The sequence below is a fragment of the Gambusia affinis genome, linkage group LG20 (assembly GCF_019740435.1).
Source record: "Gambusia affinis linkage group LG20, SWU_Gaff_1.0, whole genome shotgun sequence".
Taxonomy (NCBI): domain Eukaryota; kingdom Metazoa; phylum Chordata; class Actinopteri; order Cyprinodontiformes; family Poeciliidae; genus Gambusia; species Gambusia affinis.
The window spans coordinates 3,980,418-3,997,626 of NC_057887.1; the positions used below are offsets into that span (position 1 = coordinate 3,980,418).

Sequence of the window (17,209 nt, forward strand, 5' to 3'; positions counted from 1 at the left end):
GCAACATCAAATAAGATCTGTAACAACTAAAAGGGTGCACCATGAGTCAGTTTTGATCACTGATTTATTATTTTTTTAAACTTAAAATGAACAAAAAAGCAAAAGGAAACAAACAGCCACTTCTTTAGAGTTATGCTGACAGGGAAATAGATCTATAAACAATGTTTAAGTGCATAACATGATAAACAGGAAGCTATTGCTGAACATTTCTTCATCTATCTATCCTATTCCTGTCCAACATGGACAGGACCAGACCTGATGGATTAAACATAATACAGTGCATCGTAAAATACCTAAAAATTTGGTAAAGAAATGAAGACAAATATCGTCCAATATCGATGTTGGTACAGATTTATGTTGCATCCTTACTATTTTGCATTTTATTCAAATAAAATCTCAATAAATTACCATAATGTTTGTGGGTGTAACAATTAAATGCTCCACAACTGTCAAACTGTAATTCCAACTTAAGATAACGGAACTATTACTATTTTATGTACTTTAAATAATAATGTACATAAAATAGTATTATTTTTTTAATCTCCCTTCTCTTTGCAAACACACCGACAATGCTAAAATAATATACTAAAGATCAACTTTTCTAAAGTTTTTTTTCTCACTTGTATTGTCTCACTTCAATAATGGTTATTGATTAGTGAATACAGAGTCATTCTGTTTGTGCTGCTTCTTACCTTCTGACTTTAGTTGGCTGAGTTCTTAGTGTTTTATTGCAGCAGCAAAGCAAAGCTTCCTTTTCTCTTTTTCATTACAGAGACTTTTCTATTTTGCACTTGCTAAGTTAGTTTGAGGCATATACATAAATTTACTGGATTTGTTTTTAGTTCTTTTTTTTGTCTTCATCCTGCCTGTAGTTTTCTGAGGCCCCTGTGGGGCCCCTTAACTTTGAAAAACATTGGTTTATCAAATCATTCTGAGTACAATAGTTTCATCCACCCTAAAGCGGTTTTCCCACTAGCCGTTTTCCACAAACACCAGAGAATGTTTGGGTTAATAGTTAAGGAATCTTTTATTTCTTAAAATAAATCAATATTTAAACAGCATGTTCTAATCAGCTCTAACCATCAGTTCTAATCATGTCTCGGAGCCAAACCGGGTCAGTGACAGCCGCAGCTTAGCGCCACCATGTCGTCATACTGCTTCAGAACCACGTTCTCCTCATCGTCAAAGTACAGCAAGCTGATGGACTGCAGTCTGTCGGGCACGCAGCAGGGGGCGCCCACATCCTCCCCGGGCAGCTTGAGCGCGTGCATGATGGAGCGCACCGTGGCGTGGTTGGTGGCCCTCAGGCCGACGCCCAGCGGGAACGGGCAGGAGCCCTTGCAGTGGTAGGCATTGTAGCCGCGCGGAGAGATGATCCAACCCGACCAGCCGATCTCGTCAAAGTCCACGAAGAGGGGGACGCGGCGGCAGGACTGGGTGCGACCGCGGAGAGGGAAGTCTGAGGACGCGCGTCTCCTCCTGCTGAGGTGGTCCAGAGACTCAGAGGCTGCCGCTGTGGGAGGATGGAGACCGTTAGCATGGCAACGCAGGTTAAAGGTCTCAAGCTGTTGCCCCATATTGACTTACCCAGGTATGACCGGTTCGCTTCAGTCCTCCCATCGTCTGAGAAAACGACCAGGTAGGCATTCGTGTCTGTCAACTGGAGCTGCTTGGATTCAGAGTTCAACCAGTCACCGGAGGGGAGCGTCGTCACCACCAGGATGCCGTTGTTCTCCTGACTCTTCTGGATCCATTTAGACACCTGAGATTCACCGAAACAAGACTGGACTAAGTGAAGCTGAATGGCCCCAAACTAGAGCTACTATAAATCATTTCATCATGGCGATGCAGCCTTGGAGCTGTGAAGTAGAGATGCACCGATTCACTTTTTTCACTTCTGATTCCGATGTCAGAGGTTTAATATTGTTCAGTACCAATCACAGACAGAAAAACTGTACTGCACAGATCTGTGTTGTTGTTGTTGTTGTTTTTTTAAGATGTAATGTAATGTACTGAATAACAAATGTATTTGATAACTGCACTACTACACCAATACCAATACACCAATAGCCTCAGAAGCTAGGTCAAACGTCTAAAAACACAACAACCTTCATCTGTTCGGTTAGGAGTATAAGAGCCAATATGAAATGAATAATAAAGAAACTGAAAAAGACAAAAACAATCGGTTGATTAAAATAAACTGTGGCAAACCTAACTCCAAACGGTTTAGAAGGTAGATTTAGAAATTTGATTTGTCCATTTGGATCGGAGACATCGTCACCGGTACCCGATCTAGATTTTTGTCATCGATATTAATGTCTGACCGGTGAATCTCTACTGGGAACATTTTCTGTTACCAGCTGAGTGACATTGAAAACCTCCCATCCCTGTGTGTAGAGGGGCACCAGCCTGGACGTGATGAGGTTTCCTCTCTGCGGTTTCAGTCTGCTGTCTGGAACCTCGTATACGTCCACCTGGACAAGAAAATGCAGCAATGCTGGCTGAAGAAAAAACTATATCAACGCGTTTTTTGGGGCTACTTTGGCATAAATTACTGCATTTGCTCATGTGCTCAGGAAGCCCTGGTTGCTATGACAGTAGAGGTGCGGTAAAAAAAAAAAAATAATCAATTCTATTGATAATTGCAATTCCTAGACCTAGGAATTCTGAATCAATTCAAATGTGTTTGCCGATGCTTCTTTTTCTTGTCTCACCTTTTCCTTTCACTTAACTTTCCATGTACAGCTATATTCAATAAACTATTAGTCCCGATGAGACTTGTCAGATTAAGTTTGTTTTGAAAGTAAACTTTAAGCAGGTTTTAAACCTAATTTTCTTAAAGCCCACATGACTTTTTAAAGTCTTTTTAATTTCCTTGGTGTAATATTCAGATTTTAATTGTCATGTTTTCATTAACTGTAAGCAAAAACAAAAAAAATGTTGCTCAGTTGCTGTAAATCATGATAACGAGAAATATTTCACTGCACTACACTGTGACAAACTATCAAAAGTTGACTTTTTAAATTAAATGTGTTGCTTATTAATTACAAGTTTGAAATATATTCTGCAAATTTAGCCAAATCAAATGAAGGCGACTTTTAAGAATCACCTTATAGAAATGAGGACCGTAGGAGTTCTCCAGGTAGAACTTGTGTTTCTTTCGGAACCAGCGGAATTCGGCTTTGATCATTTTCTCCTCTCTGCCCAAAGAGGACAAGTTGAAAAAGTGGATCCTCTGCCCGGTGTGTCCTGCACGCCACAGAATACAGAAGAAACCTGATTGGCTACATTTGCTCAAGAAAAACAAGTCAAATAGACGAATGTCCGTGCGTAATTGTTCCTTTCCCCGAAGATTTACGCACCGACATCTGTGCCTTTCGGTGCAAAAATCTTCCTTATAAATAAACAAATGCACTTTTTTTCTGTAAATCTATAAAATACAATCAAGTCGTTATAAATATGTTTCTGCTCACCTTTATCCTGAAAACTGCGCACCGTGTTCCCCTCCAGAATCTCCTTCTGGCTTCTGTGCGCCCCGTCGGCCACGGACACGGCGTTGAACAGATCCAGCATGAACTGCGGCGCCTTCTTGTGCGGAGAAAACGCAGGAGCTCGGGGGAAATCTTTGAGCTCGAAGGGCGCCTCATCCAGAGCCCCGCCCGGGACGCAGCTCAGGTGGAGGGCGACGAGGAGGAGGCAGAGGGAGAGGCGCAGAGCTCCGGCTGGCATTGTCACTCAGAGTGGACTGAGCCCCGGCACCTGCAGGACGGGTGATGAGGTGAGAGGAGAGGGTGGGGTTGGGGGGCACAGGCTGTCCCTGTATTCAGCTCACGGTAGGGGGGGATTGGGTCCTGATTGATGACAAAAGAGGAAAGACAAAGAGAAGGTGAAAACGAGCCGAGAGTCGACTAAGATAAAAATTAATAAATAGACAAATGACCAATTTCCCGTTAATCTCGTAGTTTGACCTTTTCAACCAGTTCCTACACTATGAAACTCAATTTTGGAGGGAATTAAATATAAGCCACTGGAATTATTTAGACTTAATTCTAATTTGTCTGCCAAAAATTAATTTTGAAATAATACAGTGTAATTGATCTGAATTATTTTCCTTCATTTATAGTGTGAAGGCTTATTCTCTTGATTTTCCCACTGCAAAAGGACATTTTATAGGGTATTAAATATGCAATGATAAACTATAATCAAGCCTATTTGTTTGTACAATAATGTTCAGTCATAAATATATTTCTTTAGTATGTATGCTGTTTGTGGGATGAGTTAGGTCAATATAACTCCAGATAATCAAAATTGTTTAAATCAGGTGCATTATGTTTAGCTTTAAACATATTGCTGAACAATTACGTTTTTCTCTTATTTGTATGTAGTTTGGAGGGTTTTTTTCATTTGAATTTGTATTCTGTTAAAATGATTTTGGAGGACATTGAATATTAAACTTAAGCAGTTTGGTTTTAAAATGCAGCGTTAAAGTTAGAATTCTAGCGATGTTAGCTAGCAAATCCTACATCACCATTTAGATTAGGATTTAATTAAAGCTGGTCAGTTAGCTGTTAGCAGTTTGTATATGTTATGAATGTTTTTATGAATCAATATCTCAACATGTGGCTGAGGAAGATTCTGTGAAGAAGAATGAATGTCTGTGTCTAGCTTTCGCTAACTAGCAACAGAGATAATGCTAAGGGCTAATTTAGCTAACAAGCTGAGCTTCATAACACCGAAGTTTTTTCTTGCTAATGAATGTCACATTTTAGCTGCTGTTGTTAGGAAAACATTTTTTTATGCATCTCTGGTAGAATAGATTTTATAAGTTTATTACCATTTTGGAAAAATTTTATGATTTAATTACAAATTAGTTTCCACTTTTGTTTCGATTCAATAAAGAGAAATCTTTAAGAAAAATCTTTATTGAATCGAGTACGACTCCGAAAATTTCCTGAAAATGTTTTATTTCATGTTGCTGAAGAACTGTTGATATGAAAGATGTTTTATCAATTAAAAATAAACAGCTAGATGCCTAGATTAAAACTTTGCCAAAGTTTAAGGTAGTATAGAACAACAGCTCGAGAATAATAAGAAATTTTCCATAAAATTGTTAGGAATTAACAAATTTTCTTTATGACCTACACTTTAAAAATGTTGTTTATATATCTGTCTTATTTGGTAATTATTCAGTTTTTCCCCTGAAATGCTATATATTTTGCAGACAGTGTCGAACTCTTATCAGATTTAAAGGCTGTCCATGTTCTGCAGACTTTCAGTCCACGTTGGAACAAATTATACAGATTATAGGCGTTACTACTTTAACGTGATGCATAAACTTGTCGCGTTGTGATGTTTTGTTGCCGTTCCTCCTCTTCATGCGTTTCTCCTGGCCGGTTTCCTGTTATCAGCATCAGGCCAGTCGCAAGAGAGCAAACGAACGGCGGAGCAGTGACGCACATGAGGCGCATTTTCAAAAGCCACCTGTTAATGCTCACTTTTCCACAAAACCCAAGCCATGGTCAACATGGTCGCCCCTCCTCCCACATCCCCCCCCGTTACTATTTGAACAGGGACTCATCAGAATGACGTGTTTGTTCCCTGCCCCTATTAAGTCGATTCCCAGATCATCTCGGTTCAATCAACACAAACAAAAGGGATCAAATTCCCAAGATCATCAGGCTGATCAATCATCAGATCCACGATGATCCCCTCATTTAGGGGCCTTTACTCATGTTTGAGGTCCCTTTCCTTTATCGCCTCAGTAGCAAGCGCATGTCAGATAGCTGAGCTGCAGGATAGATTATGGTCATAAACTCTGCAAACAAGGCGGCGGCCCGCAGGAGGCCAGGTGATGATTGGATTTGTCTGGAACAAAAGCCGTTTTTATGCAGCATAAGACTCTTTTTGTTGTGGAAATTAGAGGTTGTAACTGCATACAAAGAGACAAATGATGGAACTTTTGTAGGATTTCTGTGAGTGAAAACAACAAGTGTTGATGCATCTTATTAAGAGTTTCTGGACAGAATGGTTTTAAGATTGCATCCAAAACAGCATGTTTGGTGGAAGTGTAATCACCCTGAACGCACCGTGAGACATGGTGTTGGGAGTATCATGTTATAGGGATTTTGAGCTGGTTCCTTAAAAATACATGATCAGCCACAATGGAAGGGTTCTGATCATACTATTATGATAAAATGGCCTAGTCAAAGTCCAGACATAAATCCTATTCGGAACATGTGACATTCGTGGATGCTGAACCAGGCTGCTTTACTTTCCATCCAAAGTTTGTAGAACTTTGTTTGTAAAATGGCAAAACAGGAATAAGTTGATAAAACACTTTTTATGTGGAATATGAAACAACTCAGAAGAGCAATAAGGATTATTGTTGTGAACATGTGCAATCAAATGAAGAGATTTCTAAGTTATTTTAATAATTGCTTAATAAATTTTGTATTTGAAAAGTTTTTCTTTTTAAACCGAGGAACTTGAACGCAGCCTCAGGTCTTTTTGATACTGAACAGCTGCTGCATTTAGGACAAAACTCCTGTTGTCTGCTGAGCGCCTGGTGATGTCGTATTATCACACACACATAACTGCATGTGGGTATTATTATACGGAGACAAATAGTTGGTTTGTCAAGGAATAAAAAGTACCTCGGATAAAAATGACACACTCCTCCGTTCTTTCTAAGAGGGAAAACTTGAAACATTCGTGGTGCATCAGATACTTATTTTCCCCACTATAAAAAAGGAAGGAGTAATAGAAGGGATTTCACTGTTTTACACTGAAAAAAAGAGAAACAAATCAAGTTAATTTGTTACATGTAATCAAATTACGTTTGTCCAACTTAACCCTAACATGACCATTTAATAAACTTAATTTGATTATTTGTAACAAATTCACTTTAAAAAAAAAAAAGTTGGATCACTTGTTTACTTTTCTTCCGGTGTATGAGCTAAATGGATAGCTCCCATTAAATGTAGAGGAAATATTCAAGACTTTTCTTTGGGCTTATCACGATCTTTAAATATAATTTATGCAAGTAAACAAACATTGTGACTGCTTTGTAAATTGATAAACATAAACACTTTTGACTAATGTCAGAATTTAAAATGAAATCTTAAAAGAAAATGAAGAGCAAACCTATGGGAGACAAAACAAGGCATTTGAAAATGCCTTACATCATAAAAACACACAAACAAACAGTCATAGCACACACAGTCGTCAACATTACATTTTGCACATCAGATTATTGATTAATGTTTCATGATTAAGTTTCAAAAGCAACTCAAAAAGAGTTTTATTCCATGTAAACATGAACAAAACAGAGTAGATATGGCCTTCAGTCCAACTTCAGACATAAATTTATGTCAGAGAGTTTAGCTGAGTTATGAATCAGAGAGATGGTGGAGCTGCATGAACTTTTCTAGGTCTCTCTGTGTGTTCAACATCTGAATGAAAATCACCTTGAAACTGGATTCATTCTAATCAAATTCATCCTCACATGTATTATATTCTCTACATAACCTGAAAAATATTTTGGTTAAGTATCTCTTTACATTTCTTTAGCCATAAAATTTGACATTAATGTTCTTGCCTTATTTGTAGATATTCTTCTTTTGCCTCCACTAGATAACTGCAGTTCTACCTCTGTGCCACCAGGTGGAGCCATTTACTTAGGTATTAACACAAACCAACATTTTTCTTTGAATAATTTATCCAGTTTGCAGCTTGTTATATTATCTCATTAATATGAATACTTTAGCAGTAGAGAATAAATATTTTCAAGGATTTTCAAATTGGATTCTGAGCCCCTGAATGCGTCACAGAAAGTTTCTCTTTACTCTGACACATATAAACGTCTAAACTTCATCTTGTAATAAAAGAAATGTGCTGATAAGTACAAGTCAGTCGTAGGAGTAGATCACGTTACCGTCTGTGTGCTCTTCTCTCCACTTTCCCCCATGGCCGCCTGGCTCCACATCTGACGGCGGTGCCCATGTGTTAATGGCTTCACCTCGTGTTAAACACCTCCCCAGATGTAATTAGACACACATGGAAGGCATTCGCTGCAAACGCTGGAAGCTCCTGCAACTCTGCCCCGGTGAATAATGAAGAGGTTTTCAGGCATGTCCAAAGTGGAAACACATGACTCTGAAGTCCGTCACAATGCAGAGTGATTTCTTTTCTCCTAGTTTACCTGCTGCCTCCAACCACAACGTGGAGGAGTGATCTGATTGTCTTTGTGTCTAAAATGTTCTATTGAGCTTGTACTTTCCATCTTCCATTGATCTGATTATAATGGAACTAATTTAATAAATATACACTCTTAATGTTCTAACCATGTTTCCAACTATACTGAGTCCCATGTAGTTATGGGCAGGTTATTTGTATCAAGGCGTGCCAAGGATTTAGTCATTTTAATGATATACCACATAATGTTCTGGGGTTTCCAGACTTTTACCTGACGCTAAGAAGCATAAAGCAACAATACTGCACATAAAGACAGACTGTGGAAGAACCACAGTGCTGGTTCTGTTGGTTCTATTGGAGCTCAGCGCAGCATCTGACACTGATGACCATGACATATTGTTGATGTGACTAAAGAACTGGGTTGGACTCTTCGGTCTAGTACTCAAATCTTACCTAAAGAACAAGAACGTGTTTGTCTCAATAGGTCACTACTCATCAATAGGTAACTACTCATCAAACACATGGATGAGATTCTCTAGAACTTGCTGGAACTTCAGTCCTTTAATCCTGGAAATGCTCTTCATGTGACAGAAGGCCGACTTTGTAACTGTGTTTATGTGGCTCTGAATGTTCAGGTCTGAGTCCATCATTACACCCAGATATCAGACCTGATCATTAACTACTATCTGTAATAATTGAAGCTCTGCACTGACTCTAGCTGTATGAGGTTACAAAACTTGATTTTAAGGCACGAAAATTACTTTACTTAATAAAAAGTGAAAAGAATTGATGGATACAGTAGTTTCAGTGAAACTGAAACTGTGTTAGTGGTGAAGTTCACAATATCAAAACCAAAAGTAACAACATGTATAATAATACATTCCAGGCTATTTATACTCTATTGGACTGGATTAACATCACTTGTTGTTGCTAAGTTACTGGAAACTAGTTGAACCAGAACAGCTGGGTTGTGAAGGTGGACAGTCTCTACATCCATCCATCATGGATGACATGTTTACACCTTTACTCTTTCATTTTTAATCCAGGCTGGAGTTAATCTACAAAGGCAATATTATTTTTAAAACAAGAATTAGGTATTGAAGTTTAAAATAAATAGAGATTTACGTCACGTTAACAGAAAGGAGCTGATTACTTATGCATTAATCAGTAATCCATGAGTTAGTCCATTTATTAGTTGGAGCTAATAAATGGACTGTCCAAAATCACTGTATTTTCAAAGACATCTACATCTAGCCAGTACTAAGTTTCACCTTTTATGAAACTGTCCATAGTCACTGACTTACCCAGCAAGCAGGACAATCATTGCCCTCATTTTGACCCTAAAATATCTCATTACTTTGTGTAATCAGACAAAGTTATGAAGTCTCTGTTATTTCTGGATGTCCTTCTTTAAACTCTCTGTCTTTCCGTCCATCCACAATTGTCTTCCACTTATCTAAGATCAGATTGGTGTGACAACTGATTCAGGAGAGAAACCCAGACATCCCTCTCCTAAGCTAAACCCTAAAGCTCTTTTTAGGGGATCCCAAGGCCAGGTCCCTCCAAACTCAGGGGTTATGTCCCAGGATCTCTTCCCAGTGGGACTTAACTAAAGAGAGGCTCTCAAAGAGACAAAAATTAGATCTAGCACTTGAACCTCACCCCCAAATTTAGCATTACTTTATTAATTAGTGTTGGTTAAGTGTCTGTATTGAAATCAAAGCAACAATAAATGTTTATTGTATATGTATTTATTTTATTACACTTAGAAGATAAAGGGTAACATTGACAAATTGAGTGAATCAGTAACCAACCTGTATCAGGCGGCTTAGAGTGATATTAACAGAAATGCAATAAAACATCAAACATGATTACAAGAGTGTTTTTGACATAGCCGGCATTTGGCTGTGTCAACATTATCATACAACATCATTATTAAGCACAATTTTATTGGAGCCACAGTAAAAAGAATTGTTGACTTTTAGTGGAAAGAAATACGTTAGGTCATGTTATTTATATTTCGTTGCATATATTTTTCCTAATTATACAACTAATGCTGTTGTTATTCCCATGAGTACTAAACAAAAAGGTAGCATAGCAACAAAAGCAAACTGTAACTTGTGCCAAAGACATTAGCCATACAGTATACAAAAATATAAAGTTTAACAAACATATTACATATCATTCCAATACATGTAACAAATAAAATACATGGTATAGCAAGTAACATTAAGATTTATATTTGCATCCCACACTGTCCACATCAGGCCGGTGACCTGTGACCCTTTTTGACAGGTTTCACTGCTATATGGAACTATTCAAAACTTAAACTGTACAGGTTTAATAAAGCACTGTGTTGAACAGACATTATGACCTATTCAACACTGAAGACATCTTTTTTCATTATGATCTTCCAGAAACTGACAGCTGTTCTAAACAATGTACTCAGTGATTTGTGATTAATAGTTTGATCATTTATTTTATTAGCAGTCATTTAATTTAATTTTATTGTTTAGCTCCACTTTTAATGAAAGATAATCATTCTTTTTTCTTATTTCTTTTCCTTTTCATTTTTAGCATGGCAGATAATGCACGGTAGAGTCCCAAGTCTAATCACTTGTTTTTGAGATTTGTTTTTATTTGTTTTAGCTGAAAATCAATTTTCTCACAGAAGTCAATGGCCTGAGAAATGACTTCGGGTTTCTCATTCTGTGGCACTTGATTCATTTCTTGTAGACGGTCAGTTAAATAGTTGATTTGTGAAAGAACTACTTCTACCAGTGGTTCAATCTTTATCTGCATTAAAGGTGAATGTTCATTTGCCATTTGTGTCAGTTCCTTAATTTCCTCCAGAGCTTCCTTTTGTGGTTCAATGGTCAACTTGAATTCATTAATCAACGTTTCTACAATCTTAATATTTTCTTGCTCGTTTCTAAGCAAGTCATCTCTCTTATTATTTGCTTCGGAATCACCCATAAGTCCAACTCCAAATAAACCTTGTGAGACAACGGCAGATGCAGCTCCTAAACCTACTCTCAGCAGCATTCCTCCTCCCCCAAATGCTAATCCTACCACTGTTCCTAATCCTAATAACATGCCAGCTCCTCCAACTGCTCCCCATTTATTTCTTTCTTCATCATTTTCATTGAGCTTTCTCTTAACTTTGTCCCACATCCTGCTTAACCCATTTAGAATAGTTTCCATTATTGGCTCATTTGTCTCTTGTTGTGTGATGAATAGTCTGTTCTTTTCAGAAAGTTTAGCAAACACATCATCTCTATTCATTATTGTCTTTTCTGAACTTGAGATTTTGTAAATATGCTTTTGTGTTTATGATTTCTTTTATCTCCCTCTTTGCTTATTTTCAGCCTCAATCCAAAAAATATAAATCCTCTGTTCAAGATCTTCAGGCCTTTGAATTGTACAGGAAATAAAAGTTCATGCCGCACTCAACAGGAAGTTTGTAATTCAGAGGTTTCTTTGTCCACGTCTGTAAATGGATATGAATTAATCATTACTTATATTATTTTCTGTGCATGAATGTTCTATGACAAAATAAAGTGACCCACCTCAATTGGAGTTTCTTTGTAAATAGTTTTCTGCAGTGAGGCTCATCAAACAAACATTTAATCTTAAAAGGTGCTGGCTGTTTCACTGTGAAAGGCAGAAATAGGATTCCATTAAGCTGCTTCCTTAGACTTTTTGGAAATACATTTAGAATAGTTATAGAAAAGTTTTATCCACTTTAACAATTTTTGCTTCAGAATTCACTAATCTTTTGAAATCCACACATAAGTCTAGTAATGGGATGGAATTGTAAAAACAGTTCCATCCATGCCCTTAAAACAATGACCATGAAAACAGAGTTAAAATCATCAGTCCAATTTATTGAAAACAAACAATTGATAACATTTTTAGGAACAACATGCTTCCTCAGAAAATGGGCCCCAAACAGCAGATTGTCACTCCTCTTTGCTAGACAAGCTACACTCTAATTGTGTGTGTGAGAGCACTCGCATTTAAAAAAAATAATAAAGAAAACATTTTGTCACTTAAATATTATTCCTCAACCTGTTGTTTTTATAAACAGGTACATTAAAATAAGTACTGCTGTTGTTTTTAAAATAAGTTACTGCTAAAAAGTGACTTACTGGATTGTGAAGATCTTTAGTACATGATTGCTTCTTCACAATGTTTTGGATTGCTTCACTCTGTTTACCTCTTAAACATGGAAACTTGCCTTGTGACCTTTGATTTGACAGGCTTTGTATTGAGATTAATGGAAAGATGACTGTTGATCTCACTGTTTTTTATTGTCTAAACGATTTACGACAGCAGCAATAAGGTACAAATATTCCCTACTGAATAATCAGCCATGTATATCCATGTATCAATAATTCCTCTCAGAAAAACAGGAATATTTGTTAGAAATGTATTTAAAATGTTTCTTACCACATCAGAGCCAAATTAGTTGGAGTCTCAGTTGTCGGATCTCCGTACCAAGGAAGAGAAACGACAACCTGTACCGACTGAAGAGATGTTTTACATTTTATGAAAATATTTGAACATAATTTCTGTACACTTTTTGAATAAAAAAGAAAGGCATGTGGAGAGCAGAATTACCTTGTGTCGTATTCACCAGCTTACTGTACTGTACACAAAACAGAAAGAATTGTCCACCTCAAACAGACTGGCAGCCACTCCCACTGGAAAAGAGGTGAAAGTGAATTCAGAAATAGAAAACCAGTTTGTTAACTTTACCATATAAAGACCTCTAGTTCTTCACCATTAAGAAATAAAATTAGCTAAGCTGAAACTATGATTCAAAAATCATTGAACATTTCAGAGTGAACCACTTCACTATTCTACTTATTGCAAAGTAATGATGAGAAGTTCAGGATTTTTCATAGGGCAAACTCTTTTTGATCCCAAACAGCTTTTAATTATTTGTAATCTGTAGCTTCATGTTTAAGCTTAACTTGGCAAACATTAATGTTTCACATATTTTATGAAAAGTGATGAGATACTTGCCTTATTGCATGTATTTGTTCTGTTATAAAAGCAAGGATTCTTATTTTGGGGTAATATTTTAATCAAACTTTTCATTTTTATTGAGCACAAAAACAAATGAGCATAATCCTTGTGACAAATGTAAAAAACAGAAACAGAAAGGAAAGAGAACCAAATCAGTAAACAAATTATGTCCTCAATGCAGGACATAATTTGTTTACTCCTTGTAATTTGGTTACTCCTCTTAGTGTATTTGCCCTGTTTTTGAAAAGACTTGAGTAAAGTACAATACTTTAACCTGGTTTTTACCACTTACAGATGTTTTTTTGGTAATTATTAGTGTAGCAGATCCCCTCAAATGAAGGATTTTGGCTTTACTGATGAACAGTGAGGTTTATAGGAAGTAAACCCTGAGTTTCACTGTAAGAGCTGTACAAACACACGCACGCACCCCACACACACACACACATACACAAAAAGACAGTGTAAGCTACAGAAACACAATCTTCCAACCATAACATATCAACTAAAATTAATGTTCACTACTAATTCAAAATGATACCCTAGTGTGTTTGTATCCAATAAAATAAATTTACAATAACCCAACAGGAACAGATGACCCTGGATGTATTTTAATAATTTAACTAAACAGCAGTATAAACATGGTCAGAGCTCTGTTTGTAGACTGGAGTAAAGTGGAGGGGGGAAGACTTACGGCAAACGTCGCTGAGTTCGTGAATCGAACCCACGACGTCCGCAAGGCCTCCAAATGTGGGTCACTCTATCCCCTATGCACCACAGCACGCCCCATGTGTAGATCCCATTTAGCAGCATGGTAAATCTCTATAGTTGCTCACTTTTGTTATCATTTACAACAATACTGAACACTTTTATAAATATCTGAAGTAAGATCAGCCATGAAATTTGATTAAAAAATTGTTACCAGTGAAAAGTTTGGATCAGAAGCTGCTTAGTGAACTTTAGGGTGTGTCGTCTGCTCTATTGGCTCTAACATGTAGTGTGTTTGTAGTTTATGCTCTATTACCACCACTAAGTGACATTATGATGACCTCACATGTGAAGACCAGATCCCATGTAGAGCAAAATTTAGTATTGTGGACCAGGCAACCCAAAATGTGAAGTACATGTATGTGGAGGCCAAGTTCTAGGAAGCTAACCATTTTATTTTATTAAAAAAATGTAAAACCTTGTTGTTGTTTTTGTTGTTGTTTTAAATTAGATAAATAACTGGAATTCTCTAAAATGTAAAAATAAAATTTTATATGGTTAAGCTTTTTATGCAATATTGTTTTTTAATGTCTTCTACCTTGATATATAAAATTGTGTGTTTTATTCCACTATAAAACACACAAATATTTGTGGTCTTAAAACTTTTTCAGAAAATTAAAAAAAGTCATGTCTTGTAGCTCTAAACTGAAATGATAACACTCCTCAGAACGTCAGTTTTAGAGTTTGTTTATAGTAACACTAGCAGGAACTGTTAAATTAATAACAGTAAGCGCATGACATTTGCTAATTAGATAAACAAATGAGATGGAAATGTTTTCATTGGGTTTGGATCTGCATATTCACCAAGAGCTGATCTTACTGGTTGTGCCTGACAGTATAAAACCAACTTGGTGTGTAATGTGATACACAAAAACTTTGGTGACAGAGATACCTGTGTTTACAGTATAAAAGTTCTTTCTCACATGTAAGTCTACACTGCTTTTATATTTATTTTTGGATATAGTTCGTATTGAAGTGTTTTTTATATTATTGTACAGATAATGACAACTTAGTTATTATGCCTTTTTAAATGGTCAAATAGTCAAACTAAAGTCAACACACAGGTTCAGTTTTTACAGCCAGAAAATGAAGTTTCAGCCTGAAATCTTTTTCAAGTTTCTTTACCTTGTTATGTCTCTGCTACATAATATTTTTCTGTCTGATGTTTCATGGGTTCATTATGTAAACCACATTGTTGCTAAAATGTGTTACGCAAATAAACTTAACTAGCCTTGCTGAGCATTATTTAAACCACTTTCAAACATATTATGTTTGAGGAGTAATATTTATTGCATGTCAGAATCATTTAAGAGTATTTATTCAAATTTATATTAAATTAGGAAATTATCTAATCTTTCCACTCTAATCATTTCTGTCTTTCACAGCTGAACTGTCAAACCTTCATACTCTTTGAACTCTTCATTAAGAAAGAACTTGCTGAGGAAATTTAGTGGAGGTACATTGTTTTTTTTCTTCTTAAAATTTTAGTATATAGAATATATTACAAGGCATGATGGAGTCACTTTTAAAATTCAAACTTGTACAAAAAACTCTCTATTCTGCTAAATGTGACAACTGAAGCAACATTTTCTGATTCCTAAGGATGTTTCGATATCAATATGAATCCACACGGCTAACTGTGGAAATGGACAACAACCCAAAAAGAAGACGAAATCGCAACAGACACAATGACAATGGAGAACGTCACAATAATGGACATGGCTTTTGGCCAAGTTCAGAAACATTTCTTGGCATTATTGGAGTTATTGCAGTTGCAGGTTTAACTTTTCTAAGATTGGTGTAGTGTCTGTACTTCCAGCTGTTCTGACATTAAATACTTTTGCAGCTTTATATGAAGCAAACTTACAGATGTTACTGATGTGATAATTGCACTGTTGTTTATGCCGCTTACTATATTAGTGTAGTGAAGGAATAAATCATAAGAGGTCACTGTTATTCCTTCACTTTTTATTCTTCGCTTCTCTTTTAACAATGTAAATAAGTTTGTTCTGTTTTCATTGGATTATCTTTTAGTTTTATATTCGTAATCTGAGAATAATTGTGCAGGGTGAGCAGAGCTTTTCTTTTGAAGGTCTAACAGTGGAAGGATCATGGAGTGCATCATCCACCTATGAGATACTGAGAGAATCGTTGGAGTTCTGGAGAATCTTGTTTTGTTGTATTCTGAAATCTCACCCCAGTCTAATGATAAGACATTGTCTTCTAATCAACAGTACTTGCAAAATTAGTATTTTGCAAGTACTGTTGTGTGATTTCTCCCTCTGTAGAGATATTTTATAAAACAGTCAAGAGATCAAAGGTCATTATCAGACAATCAGTTTGGGGACAAAATTATCTGCTGATAGACCAGCTCTTTATTTTTCATATTACAATCACAACATGCTAAATGTAACTAACTTTATTCTTTTGTAAGACCTTAAAAAGTCTTTTTCATGTTTGCAGATCAGATTAGAAAAATCCCAAGCAATTTAATTAGTCATCTTCACAAATTCTGTTGTTCTTAATAATATTGCTGTTTTCTGAAGAGTCTCTTACTTGCATGCATTAATATGAATTTATTTATCTGAAAACATTACAGTAATTCACAATGTGGTTTTTGTATGAAACCACATATTTAAATCTTATGTGTTGTGAGACAATCACGTGGCACAATTTATGCACCAATAGTTCCTTTGTGTTCCAAGCAGAACAGAATGTCACTCAGACAATCATGTTTCATTCTTTTCTTCTAACACTCTTAGGTGAAAACACGTGACTTCTTGTAAGAGTGATGAAAGTGAAAGTGTTTAATGTATTATGTGTCCCAAAGAAATAAATATGTAATAAAAAAAACCTGACGTTCCAGTTTTTTTTTCTTAAGAATTAATTCTTGTTTCCTTTCTAGTTACTAGTTAACATTATTCTTTCCATCAATCTAAGTACCAGACCAATCGAATCACAGGTTACAAAATTAATTTTAGTAAGGCCTGGAAAAAACAGGAGCTGACACAAAATCCTGAAGTTTAGTTTGTTCTTGTCGCAGCCTCAGCAGATACATATAGATAAATAGAAGTGTTTTTGGTGCAGACAAGAAAAAATATAGAATAAATATACCAATCTAGAAGCCTTGCAGTTGCCAGGCCAGCTGGAGATACTGCTGGTCAGCAGGCTCTCAATGGTTCCTCTGTAGAAGATGGAGAAAATGGAAGGGGAGATG

The 17,209-nt window shown here is 36.4% G+C and overlaps 1 protein-coding gene, 2 long non-coding RNA genes and 1 pseudogene across 4 annotated transcripts in view; 2 read left to right on the plus strand and 2 right to left on the minus strand.

Annotated features, from left to right (window-relative positions):
• Positions 1-3,599, plus strand: part of LOC122823406 — an 87,199-nt gene extending 83,600 nt beyond the window's left edge. Inside the window, exon 4 of the transcript XR_006369329.1 lies at positions 3,511-3,599. The gene's annotated coding sequence lies outside the window, so the exon portion shown is untranslated. The remainder of the gene's footprint in view (positions 1-3,510) is intronic.
• On the minus strand, positions 206-3,729 carry LOC122823408 (annotated as a pseudogene).
• On the plus strand, positions 3,690-16,791 carry LOC122823412. 2 transcript variants are annotated; one of them, XR_006369332.1, is made up of 3 exons: positions 3,690-3,778; positions 7,609-7,680; positions 8,040-8,287. It is a non-coding gene; the product is annotated as an uncharacterized LOC122823412 (long non-coding RNA). The 2 variants fall into 2 exon arrangements; XR_006369331.1 differs by lacking the exons at positions 7,609-7,680; positions 8,040-8,287 and adding exons at positions 15,378-15,448; positions 15,595-16,791 and having other exon boundaries at positions 3,698-3,778.
• LOC122823411 lies at positions 9,929-12,854 on the minus strand. Its single transcript, XR_006369330.1, has 4 exons — positions 12,817-12,854; positions 12,646-12,722; positions 11,763-11,847; positions 9,929-11,683 (listed from the first exon to the last, which is right to left on the minus strand). It is a non-coding gene; the product is annotated as an uncharacterized LOC122823411 (long non-coding RNA).
• Positions 16,792-17,209: the final 418 nt, after the last annotated feature.